Source organism: Nycticebus coucang, chromosome 7, assembly GCF_027406575.1.
Source record: "Nycticebus coucang isolate mNycCou1 chromosome 7, mNycCou1.pri, whole genome shotgun sequence".
Lineage (NCBI taxonomy): Eukaryota > Metazoa > Chordata > Mammalia > Primates > Lorisidae > Nycticebus > Nycticebus coucang.
In genome coordinates this window covers 15,646,991-15,658,242 of record NC_069786.1, presented here as the reverse complement: position 1 = coordinate 15,658,242, position 11,252 = coordinate 15,646,991, and positions in this window count along the sequence as shown.

Below are 11,252 nucleotides of genomic sequence, written 5' to 3'. Positions count from 1 at the left end.
GGGCGCCGGCCCCATATGCCGAGGGTGGCAGGTTCAAACCCAGCCCCGGCCAAACAGCAACAAAAAAATAGCCGGGCATTGTGGCGGGCGCCTGTAGTCCCAGCTGCTCGGGAGGCTGAGGCAAGAGAATCTCGTAAGCCCAAGAGTTAGAGGTTGCTGTGAGCTGTGTGACACCACGGCAACTCTACCTGAGGGCAGTACAGTGAGACTCTCTCTCTACAAAAAAAAAAACGAAAATAAATAAATAAATAAAAATAAATGTCTATACATTTTTTTTGGCACCCTCTGTAGAAACCACAATGAGTTACCACACTAGAATGGCTATAATAATAACAAATTGGAGAAGCAAATTAACAGCAAGTATTGGTGAGGATGTAAATAAATAGGAACCCTCATACACTGTTTCTGGAGATGTAAAACAGTCCAGATTTTAGTGATAGTTGCATAACCTTCTGGATATTTTTAAAAATTTGAATTGTATGGGTGGCACCTGTGGCTCAATGGGTAAGGCGCCGGCCCCATATACTGAGGGTGGCGGGTTCAAACCCGGCCCCAGCCAAACTGCAACCAAAAAATAGCCGGGCGTTGTGGCGGGCACCTGTAGTCCCAGCTACTTGGGAGGCTGAGGCAGGAGAATCGCTTAAACCCAGGAGTTGGAGGTTGCTGTGAGCTGTGATGCCACGGCACTCTACCGAGGGCCATAAAGTGAGACTCTGTCTCTACAAAAAAAAAAAAAAAATTGAATTGTACACTTTAAAAGGGAGAGTTCTGTGGTATGTGAATTATATCTCAATTTAAAAAATATATCACTTCAAAGAAAGACATTTTCATGTTTTCACTATTTTCATTCTCCAGTACCCAAAGCTAGAACCTAGAAGTGGGACATGTGGAGAGACTCAGTGGGCAGACGGTGTCGCTCTATGAAGAGGAAGGGGGACTGCTCTGAACTGGGTATGATAAATGAAGATTTAGACTAACCTGGATTGTTCTACTCATGAACATGTTGGAGGTGAAATGGTATGTGCCCCAAATACCATTTGGACATGGGAAGGAGGAGGCCTTGTCAAAGCACAGTTGAAGGCGGGGATTGTATAAGAACTAAGACATGTTCTTAATGTTATACTTCTTCATAAACCGGTTACATAAAATAATGTATGTAGAATGCCCTGGGTGTAGGCAAGACTAAGTAAACAAAAGTGATGATAGTTGTTCTAGTTTGGAAAAGATGAAGTGAGTGCCCTGGAAGAAGGAGGGTCAAAACAATAAGCTACACCACTATTGACCTCTACATACCATTCTCTCCTAGAAGAATTGAGGGGCTATTAGAGAAATGCCTAACTCCAAGTTGGAACTGGAATTGTACAGGAACTCCTGGGAACCCTGGGAAAAGCAAAAGAAGTTTTCAAAGACGGTCTTGTGGGCTAGGTGCGGTGGCTCACTCCTATAATCCTAGCACTCTGGGAGGCCAAGGCAAGGACCATTACTTGAGCTCAGGAGTTGGAGACCAGCTTGAGCAAGAGCAGGATCCCATCTTTACTCTGTCTCAAAAAAAAGGAAGACAGGCAAGGCGGGGTGGCTCATGCCTGTAATCCTAGCACTCTGGGAGGACAAGGTGGGTGGATTGCTTGAGCTCACAGGTTTGAGACCAGCCTGAGCAAAAGCAAGACCTCCCCCATCTCTACTAAAAATAGAAAAACTGAGGCAAGAGGATTGCTTGAGCCCAAGAGTTGGAGGTTGCTATGAGCTATGATGCCATGGCACTCTACCCACAGCAACAGCTTGAGACTCTGTCTCAAACAAACAAACAAACAAACAAAACAGACAGGCTTGTGTCAAAGGGACACAGGAGCAAGCTTGAAGGCTAAAACTTAATTGATTAGAGATAATCAATTGTTCATTAAGTGGAAAAAAATAAGCATTTATCCTGCCTTTCTTATGTTTCTAGTAAGAAATGTATTTCAGGATAAGAAACATTTGCAAGTGATCAAAGAAAGCTCTTCTTTAGAAAAGAGTGCCAGTTAATAAATGAAGGGCAAGTGATAGAAATGAGAAATTTAAGTCTTTTTTTTTCTTTTGAAAAAGAGTCTCAGTCTGTTCCCCAGGTTAACATGCCTTGGCATCAGCCCAGCTCATAGCAACCTCAAACTCCTGGGTCGAAGGGGTCTCCTGTCTCAGCCTCTGAAGTAGCTGGGACTGCAGGCATCTGGCACAATGCCCAGCTAATTTTTCTATTTAGCAGAGATGGAGTCTCGCTCTTGCTCAGGCTGGCCTTGAACTCCTGAGCTTGAACTCAAGTGATTCTTCCTCTTCAGCATCCTACAGTGTTAAGATTGCAGGTGTGAGCCACTGTGCCCAACCAAGAAATTTAAGTCTTGCCGGGCCTTATGAAATAGTGATTGGGGCAAGAATTATCAGCAGATGCCCAAACCATTCGTTGAAAGTCTGATAGAGAATTTTTTACTAGCATAATCCTAAACTATTCTCCCACCACCAACATAATTGTTCAGGAGAAGCTGCTGCCACCTTACGTTGTATTCCTGTTGGTGTGATACAATAGGAACAGCATCAGCTGAGAGAATTCTTTTCAAAATATTTAAGATCAATCTAACCAAAGCTAAGAGCTAACTTCCAATTTACAGGAACTGTGGGGGAGAAAGTACCAGGAAAAATAAGATGTGGAGGAAACAATTGAATGACTCTAGGAGCCGAGACACTCTACAAGACAACTGTCCTGGCCTTTTCAACAGATCATGTGAGGAGAGAAAAATGAGAGGCAAAAAGTCTGCTTTAGATGAAAAAAAGGCCAGGCGGCAGTGGCACACACCTATAATCCCAGCACTTTGGGAGGCTGAGGTGGGAGGCTTGCTTGCGCCCAGGAGTTCAAGACCAGGTAGGCAGGAGGATCACTTGAGCTCCTAAGTTGTAGATTATGATCACACTACTGCAGCCTGGGAGACAGAGTGAGATGCTGTCTCAAAAACAAACAAGAAAGGGCAGCACCTGTGGCTCAAAGGAGTAGGGCACCGGCCCCATATGCCGGAGGTGGCAGGTTCAAACTCAGCCCTGGCCAAAAATAGCAAAAAAAAAAAAACAAGAAAAAAGTCAAAAAATAAATAAAAGATTTAAAAAATTAGCTCTGGTACAAGTAATTTAAAAATAAAAAGATCAAAGTGGGTTACATGTGATTCTATTGAAAGATCTTCCTGCTATATAGCTATACTCTTAAGTAAAAAAGCAAGATTTGGAACAATTTGAATGCTACGATATCACCTATGAAAAAAATAAGGTGGCGCCCATAGCTCAGTGGGTAGGGCACCAGCCACACACACCTGATGCCAGTGGGTTCAAACCCACCCCGGGCCAGCTAAAATCAATGACAGCTGCAACAAAAAAATAGCATTGTGGTGGGCACCTGCAGTCCCAGCTAGTTGGGAGGCTGAGGCAAGAGAATCGCTTAAGCCCAAGAGTTGTAGGTTGCTGCGAGCTGTGACACCATGGTACTCTACCAAGGGTGAGACTCTGTCTCAAAAAATATATATATAATATAATAAAAAATAGGGTCATATATAAGGCAATACATGAGAAATGTGTATTTTCCACTGGTAAGTTGTGGGGTGGTGTTGGAAGTGAAGAGAGAGTTTTGTTTTCTCTTTCTCTTTTTTTCTTTTGAGGCAGTCTCACTATGTCACCTTCGGTAGAGTGCTATGGCGTCACAGCTCACAGCAACCTCAAACTCTTGGGCTTAAGTGATTCTCTTGCCTCAGCCTCCCAAGTAGCTGGGACTACAAGTGCCCGCCATAATGCCCAGCTATTTTTTTGTTGCAGTTGTCATTGTTGTTTAGCTGGCCTGGGTCAGGTTGAACCTGCCACCTTTGGTGTATATGGCTAGCGCCGTAATGATTGTGTTATGGGCACCGATCCCAGCTTTTTTATTTCATTTTATTTCCTTCAATATTATACAGTGAGTTTTAATGTATAAATCAATTCACAAATTCAGTACTTTGGGTGGAAAAAACATTTTTTTCACTGAGCCTCTATCCCTTTAGAAAACAGAAAATTCAACCTTCATCCATATTAGTGTGACTCCTTCCTTTCCTAGAGCAAAGGTCCAGTGTGTCAGGTATTTTTCAATGAACAAAATAACTACTACTAGAAATGAAGGAAACACAAAGCCAAGTCTAATAACTTCTCAGGCAAGGAAACACCCACAAGTGAAGAAACTTACTGAGTAGTCCCCTTTTAAAGGGCTACAAAGGTGATTATGCTGAGCACTAGCACTCTGAGCCTATAATCCTGGCACTCTGGGAGGCTAAGGTGGGAGGATCTCTTGAGTTCAGGAGTTCGAGATCAGCCCAAGCAACAGTGAGACAGTCTCTACTAAAAATAAAAAAAATAACTGGGTGTCGTGGTGGGCACCTATAGTCCCAGCTACTCAGAGGCTGAGGCAAGAGAAACGCTTAAGCCCAAGAGTTTGAGGTTGCTGTAAGCTGTGATGCCAGAGCACTCTCCTGAGGGTGACATAGTAAGACTCAGTCTCAAAAAGAAAAGAAAAGAAAAAGAAAAAAAGAAAGAAAAGAAAACTAGCACTCTTGGTGGAATGAGTCCAGAGCTCTGTACGTAGACCACTAAAGCAAGTCTTGTCATCTATTTATTAGTCAGGTCCTGACACTCAAAGTTCATGGTTCTTTATCAGCTTTAATTGATTAGTTCTAATGGCAATGAAATACAACATCCAGTTTTTCATATCTCCTGGGCAAATGCTGCCATATGTGGAAACATTTCCTTATGGGCCTTCCTTCCTCTTTGTCTACCCTTATCTCAAAACACCAAGATGATCCTATAAAGATTAGGCAATGAGCTGGGTGCAGTGATCCTGCCTGTAAGCCCATCTACTGGGGAGGATGAGGTGAGAGGCCAGGAGTGAGACCAGACTGGGCAATATAGCAAGATCCTATCCCCCTGGACCCCAAAAAAGAAAAAGAAAAAGAAAAGAAAAAATAAATAAAAATTAGGCAGTTTTCGAGTTTAGGTCAGTATTTTCGTTTTAATGCTACAGTCTCACATGATTACTTCTTGTTTGAGTCATTTTGGTCCCTTTTGAGTAGAATCTTTTGACGTGTGAAATGACAGAATATTGGCAGTGCGTCCTCATTTAATTTTTAATTTTTAATTTTTTTTTGTAGAGACCGAGTCTCACTTTACGGCCCTGGATACAGTGCTGTGGCATCACAGCTCACAGCAACCTCCAACTCCTGGGCTTAGGCGATTCTCTTGCCTCAGCCTCCCAAGTAGCTGGGACTACAGGCGCCCCTGGCTATTTTTTTGTTGCAGTTTGGCTGGGGTTGGGTTTGAACCCACCACCGTCGGTATATGGGACCGATGCCTTACAGACTGAGCCACAGGCACCGCCCAATTTTTAAATTTTTAATTTAACTTATTTTGGAGAAAGAGGTCTTGCTCTGTCACCCAGGCTAGAGTGCAGTGGCATCTTCGTAACTCACTGCACCCTCAAGCTCCTGGGTTCAAGTGGTCCTCCTGCCTCAGCCTCACAAGTATCTGGTACTACAGGTGCATACTGCAATGCCTGGCTAATTTTTTTCTATTTTTTTGTAGACATGGGGTCTTGCCCTTGCTCAGACTAGTCTTGAACTCATTTCCTCAAATGATCCTCCTGTCTTAGCTTCTTGAATAGCTAGAACTGCAAATGTGTGCCACTACATAGACTTCTGAGCATCACCTAAACAGCATAGACTCTGCAAACAATACCCTTGACAACAGTAACTATGAAGAACATGACCAATGTTTGTACAGTGTCCCTTAACCAGCCTCCTATCTGGCTATCAGGCGTGAATTTCTCATAAGTTGATCTTTCCCACCTTGGACAACCACTCGTCTTGTTCCTTTTATGTAGGAACCATTAACTTATCCTGAGTGATACTCAGATACAAAAAGAGGTAGAGCCAGTGGTCACATACCACTTTATTTCGTCAGTTATTAACTAACATGAGTTTTGTCTAGCATCAATGCAACAAGCAAAATAAAACTTAGTTGTCAAGCCAGTATAGCAGACACAGGCTACACAGCTTCATTTGCTATGAATGTCATTGGAAAGGGCACTTTCAAATGCATCATTTTAAGTCTGGGATCCTAACCCAATGAAAGAAATCTACACACACAAAGTATTGGAAGTCAGTATCTCCAAGCACAAAGATGAGAGAACTAGGTCACTGAGACACTGGCAGTGCAGAAGTATTAAATAAAAAAAAAGCCCTACTGGCTGGGGCAGTGCCTGTGACTCAAAGGAGTAGGGCGCTGGCCCCATATACCAGAGGTGGTGGGTTCTAAACCTGGCCCTGGCCAAAAAAAAAGAAAAAAAAGAAAAAGAAAAAACAAAACAAAACACCCTACTGGCATAATACTGCAGCATAAACATATAAAGTCATGATGGTGCAACCTACAATTTTGATACATTGTATAACTTAACTTCCCAGGTATCTGAGAACCATTATTATCAAATGTAACTTAAGTTGCAACAGAAAGGAGCATAGATTGATTGGTTAGTTAAGAGAAAGAGTGTTAATAGTTATTTCTTGCATTATGATACCATCTGTAAGATTTTTATATTATATCACGTCCCAGAAAACCTATCATTCTGGACTGTATAACTTTTACAGATGTGGTTATTGATTATAAGCCATTTAGAAGCAAAATCTAATTTCCATAGTTGAATTTTATCATAATTGGAGATGGTAGCATTTTTAGCAGAAAAATATCAACAGGAAGGACTACTTGGTATCCCAAGAAAGGGGTGACAAATTAAGGTACTTAAATTTCCTGAAATATCTATGTCCTTACTGAATCCAAAAATGTGCTTTCTAGATAAACTTTAGCCTAGAATTAGGAAGGTCATTTTAAAAATTATGTTTTATGGTTAAAAGTAATTAAAAAATTTAAGTGTAAATCAGTAGCTCTATTTATAGATGCTGAATTTGACCCAAAGAGCTTGGGTTAAGTATTCCAAAAAATCCTCTACTCTGAATGAGAAGTATGCTGTAAATCCTGACTCAGCTGCTTGGTACAATCTGACCACCGTTTGGATGAATGTTGTTCATCCTGGTAAGTCTGAACCTAAAATATTAATCCCTATAGTATCCACAGTCAAGAGTAGCTGTTTATGTTCTTTGAGACTTTTTGATGTTTCTTCTAGGAAACCCAATCTCTAAAATTTCATTTTATTACAAGGGTCTTGGCCTAATGTGGTGACTCACCCCTATAATCCCAGCATTCTGGGAGGCCAAAGCAGGAGGATCCGTTGAGCTCAGGAGTTTGAGACCAACTTGAGCAAGAGCAAGACCCCATCTCTACTAAAATTAGAAAAATTAGATGGGGATGATGGTGGGTGCCTGTAGTTCCAGCTACTTTGGAGGTTGAGGCGGGAGGATTGCTTGAACCCAAGAGTTTGAGGTTGCTGTGAGCTAGGCTGATGCCATGTCCCTCTAGCCTGGAGTTCAGGGTTACAATGAACTCTGAGACTCAGTCTAAAAAGAAAAAAAGAAACCCAACAATAACAAGGGTCTTTACGCAAGTGTAAGGGGAAAAAATAGAAACCAACCTATGGATTAGTAAGACAAAATGGCTTTGGTTAGTCTATTATAATCATCAGTACAAAATGGAGGGAAGTAGAAACTTCTATTAAGATGATAATAATAATACAAATCTTAGGTTTAATAAACAAAATACCTCTCCTGTTTTTTGCCTTTTTTTTTTTTTTTTTTTTTTGAGATTTCACTCTGTTGCCCAGGCAGTGCAGTGGTACAATCACACTCATTGTAACCCTGAACTCCTAGGCTTAAGCAATCTTCCCACTTCAGCCTCCCAAAGTGCTGGGATTATAGCTGTGAGCCACTGAGCCCAACCCAGATAGTTTCAATTTTATTCATTTTGTTGTGTTCAGTGGAGTAGCCACTAGTCACATGTAGCTATTTAAATGTAAATTATTTAAAATGAGATAAATTAGATAAAATTCATTTCCCCAGATGCAATAGTCACATTTCACATGCTCCGTAGCCACAGTGGCTAGACAAGGCAGATACAGGACATTTCTATAGTCTCAGAAAGTTCTATTGAACAGTGCTGAAACATCTCATCCCTGACACCACTTGTCAGGGCCCAGGACTGGCCACCTTAACTAGGGCCCACCTTCACTAGGTTCCTGACAGGAGCGCTAAGTTACCTTGCTCAGGTCTGTTAGGTGACTAAGGGCTATCTACTTTAGCTGGAGAGAGAGTGTCTTAGGGAGAGAAAAGCGGTACTTCTTAGAAAGATAGATCTTAGTCTTTAGCAGAGCTTAGTGATATTTAGCAGAGAGATGCCGTGCTGGCGTTCTGCAGGCAGGAGAGGAGACAGAGTCAGAGGAAGCGAGTCCGTGACGGAATGCGCATGCTTCCGACTGCCTGCTCCTCCAGCCTAATATAAGGCTGATCTTGTGCCTCTCAACACCACAGGTGTAGAGGCTGCCAATTCACCACTGCTCTCATCTCGCGAGCTCTCATGCTTGCTAGGAGCGCTAAATCCCTCTCCATGCCCTCTACACTAAGGTGTTCCGTTATTGAGCTATACAGGTGTTTCTTATAACTCTCAAGCCATAGGCTATATGGGCTGCTACACAGTGCTAATCTTTTTTTTCTTTGAGACAGAGTCTCATTTGGTCACCCTTGGTAGTGTGCTGTGGTGTCTTACCTCGCAGCAACCTCAAACTGTTGGGTTCAAGTGATCTTCTTGCCCCAGTCTCCCAAGTAGCTGGGACTATAGTCTCCCGCCACAACACCCAGCTGTTTTTTTAGAGACAGGGGTCTCGCTCTGCTCAGGCTGGTCTCGAACCTATGAGCTAAGGCAATCCACATGCCTCAGCCTCCCAAGTACTGAGTTTACAGGCGTGAGCCACTGCACCTGGCCTGGACAGTGTTGATCTTGAGAATGCCAAATTAAGTTGTTTTTATTTAACACTCCTTTGCAAGATAAAAGACCAAATCTTGTGTCTACCCATGGAAATCCAGAAAACCACAAGAATATTTTATTTATTTATTTATTTATTTTATTTTATTTTATTTATTTTTGAGACAGAGCCTCAAGCTTTCACCCTGGATAGACCATGGCATCACAGCTCACAGCAACCTCCAACTCCAACCTCCAAGGCGATTCTCTTCCCTCAGCCTCCCAAGTAGCTGGGACTACAGGTGCCTACCACAACACCTGGCTATATATTTTTTTTATTTTTTTGTTGCAGTTTGGCTGGGGCCGGGTTTGAACCGCCACCCTCGGTATATGGGGCTGGTGCCCTACCCACTGAGCCACAGGCACTGCCCAAGAATAATTCTTTATTTCCTCCTATGGGGAACAGACTATGTATTCTGAGATCATAGTTTTCCCTGAGCTATCATTCCATCATACCTAAGATTTTTTTATTTATTGATATTATTATACTACTGTTTGTATGAAAGCATGTATTTTTTAGAGTCAAAGTCTTGCTTTCTCACTGTATTCAGAGTGGAATACAGTGGCACTATCATAGCTCACTGCAACCTTGAACTCCTAGGCTCAAGTGACCTTCCTACCTCAGCATACTGAGTAGGTAGGACTAGTGCACCACCATGCCCAGCTATTTTTAAAATAATTTTTATAGCAGCAGTTCTCAACCTGTGGGTCATGACCCCTTTTTAACAGTGAAAATACATTGCTGCATTAGGAAGGCTGAGAACCACTGTTTTATAGAGACAGAGTCTCACTATGTTGCCCAGGCTGGTCTCAACTCCTGGCCTCAAGTGATCCTCCTGTCTTGGCCTTCTCAAGTACTGAGATTAAAGGAATGAGTCACCACTCCTGGCCTAGGCTTAACCTTTATATTTGAGTTAGTTTCCTTGAAGAATACTTCTTGTTTAACCTAAAATGTTCTTGGATATTTTTCAAATTGCAATAGTAATACATTTTTATTTTTAACAAGTGAAATAATTCAATATAAATGTTTGAATTTCAGAAAAATCAATGAATAATTTTTAGTAGAAGTGTCCTACGCAATATTTGAGACATATCCTGCAAAAGTAATTAACATTTATCTGAAATTCAAAATTACTTAGGCGTCTGTAACCAAGCCCAAGTTCATACTCCTTGTTGTACATAGCCAACAAGTTGTGAGACAAGGTGCTGGGGTAAGGAAACAATTTTTATTTGGAGAGCCCGCAAACTGAGAAGACAGCAGACTGATGTCCTAAAGAACTACTTTATTTTATTTTATTTTATTTTATTTTGAGACAGAGCCTCAAGCTGTTGCCCTGGGTAGAGTGCCATGGCTTCACAGCTCACAGCAACCTCCAACTCTTGGGCTAAAGCGATTCTCTTGCCTCAGCCTCCCAAGTTGCTGGGACTACAGGCACCCACCACAATGCCTGGCTATTTTTTGGTTGCAGCCGTCATTGTTGTTTGGCGGGCCCAGGCTCGATTCGAACCCGCCAGTTCAGGTGTATGTGGCTGGCGCCTTAGCCGCTTGAGCCACAGGCACTGAGTCTAAAGAACTACTTTAAATTAGTACTTTAAAGGAACTTTGGGTTCCTTTTTATGTTAAGGGAAGTGGGTTGCAAGAAGGAACCAAGGACCACAGTGACAGTCTGAGAAGATTGTAAAACACCTTCGGTTAACACCGTTGGTTAACTTTGGAGGCTTCAGGTCACAATATTCCTATAAATCTTTAACATAGCATTTCTACTTATGTGTATATTTTCCTTGTCTCCCCAGGAGTTACTTTGGGGGAAGGGATGGTTATCATTTTTCTTCTAGAGTTGAACTTCTAACTAAATTCTCCCTGTAGTTAGTCGGGTTCTGTACAGAACTAAGCAGAATAACTAGTTGTGCTGGGCCTCCCTCCACTATTACGCAGCCTGTATTTTGTGTGACGTGCTCTTCCACCAGATTGCCATATAGCCTTCTCTTTTACTTCCTGCAAGTCTTTCCTCAATTGCTCCTTCTCAGGAAGGCCTTTCCCAGCCATTCTGTTTAATAGCACCACTCCCTTCATTTCTCCCTATCACCTGCTTACAGCACAGTTTCCCATTTACTTGTTTCGTGTCTGTCTCCCTGGGCATAGACTGTAATCACCTGAAGACAAGGATTTTGATGCTTTGTTCATTACCAACCTCCAATGCCTAGAATAGCACCTGGGGCATGGCAGTCTGTCAGTAAACATCTGTTGGACACATAAA